At 43.9% G+C, this 1,805-nt stretch overlaps 1 long non-coding RNA gene across 1 annotated transcript; it reads left to right on the top strand.

Annotated features, from left to right (window-relative positions):
• Positions 1-461: 461 nt before the first annotated feature.
• LOC309493543 lies at positions 462-1,242 on the top strand. The gene is made up of 4 exons (XR_014203976.1): positions 462-637; positions 709-768; positions 837-946; positions 1,022-1,242. It is a non-coding gene; the product is annotated as an uncharacterized lncRNA (long non-coding RNA).
• Positions 1,243-1,805: the final 563 nt, after the last annotated feature.

Here is a 1,805-nt window from a genome sequence, read left to right as displayed (position 1 = left end):
GTTACATACAGTAGCTAACTTTGCTACAAAATGTAAGTATACATTCTCTTAATTAGTTTATTAAAGGTCCCATAACATGCTTCTTTTTGTAGGCTTTGATATAGGCCATAGTAGTCCCTAGTACTGTATCTGAAATCCCTTTCCCAAAATTCAGCCTTGGTGCAGAATTATAGCCACTACAAGCCAGTCCCACAATGAGCTTTTCTTCAGACTTGCCGTTTCGGTGTCTGTAGCTTTAAATGCTAATGAGGTGGAGAAAGGCGGGGTGAGGTGGAGGGTGGGTGTGGCCTTGACCAGCTTGCGGCAACGGTACCATGCATGTTTACATTGGATATATTGCAATGGCACGCAGACACGCAGTCGTTCAAGCATTTCAGTTTGACCCAGAATCTGATCCGGATGGAGAAGCAACGGTTGAAGTTGTTGCAACTCAGCAGCTCCAGCAGGACGTCTCCAAATGGTTATGTGGCAAGGCGGGTTAGATCCCGCCCTATTATTTGTGGTTGTCACCTGAGTGATGGGTGTGACAGCCTATCGGCAGCTACCCTTGGCCTATTTAAGGCGGAATTCAGGCCACCTGGGTATATGTCATTGTCACGTTTGTTTCTGTGTGGGTGAGCGCGCAGCTCTGCGGGAGGTATGTACCTAGCTGTTTGGCTAATGTTGCTGCTAGTACACATGTTCTATTAAAGTGGGATGTATTTGTAGCCAGGTTAGGGTCCGGATTGGTGTGACGTTGCTCTTGGGTGCAGGCTGTCCTTATCACAGGTATGTTTATCCCAACGGACTAATGTTTGTTCTGGTGTGATCCCCGGTAACCTATGCTTCCATCATAGTGCAGCTCATGTGTTTGATGAGATGGAACACCTGTACATTTGCGGTTTGCCTATTATGAACGAGGCTGTGAGTAACTGAATATTCTGTGGGTCTAGCGATCTACTATTGGGTATGTGTATCTAACCACTTGAACATTATGAGGTGGGTGTTTTTAAATTCATTCATTGATTTAGTCTGTTTTTAGTGCGTCAATCCGCTTGTGAGCGGTTCGTCTCTGTGGACTGCGGAGCAAATGCTCCCTAGACAACGTCGTCAGACTGCACTTTTGTTCTGCTGCCATTAATACTACGATGTGACCGTTTCGTTATTGTTTTGATATGTTCACTTTTGGATTTGTTTTTCTGTTTTCTGGATCTATTTGTCCAATTAATTGTTTTCATTTTGTATTGTTTGACTTTATTTTGTTGTTTTATTCTATTTGTTTATAGCAGTTGGCTGCTCCAATGTGTGGGCTTCAATGGCAATTTGATGTAAACTCCTTGGGTCACACCAGCCTGTTTAACTGCTGTGGCCAGTAATTTGCCAAGTGTTGACCTTCTTTAATTGTGAAGTATATTGTTTTTTTTGTTTTTTTTCTTTCAGGAGCTGAAGGCCCCCGGTGTAGGGAAGCTAGCTGTCCTTGCCCTTCTGGTGGTGGTGTTTCCTTCACCGAGTGTTTTGCCGTTGGCACCTGCGTTTCCTTCACTTAGCGAGAGTGAGTGTTTGTGTGGAGTACAATTTGGTGAGTGGTGTGGTCTTAGGATACTCACTGCCCAGCTAGCTGCCCTACTGGTAAGCAGCCTGAAAGTCTTTGTTTTCTTTATGGTGTAAACTCTTGCCCCCTGAGTCAACAGTTTTTATATATTTAAAATAATTATTGTTGTGAAAAATAAGTGTTTTGTATTCAGATCCACGTCTCTTGTCCTCTGTGGTAGCGAACCTGTGTCTTATGAAATGTCCCCGTTCACGTAACTGGGTGGTATAGTCTG

This window comes from Leuciscus leuciscus (genome assembly GCF_965113295.1).
Source record: "Leuciscus leuciscus genome assembly, chromosome: 2".
Taxonomy (NCBI): Eukaryota; Metazoa; Chordata; class Actinopteri; order Cypriniformes; family Leuciscidae; genus Leuciscus; species Leuciscus leuciscus.
Note: the sequence above shows the minus strand (reverse complement) of the source record. Positions and strands in the feature narration are given on the sequence as shown.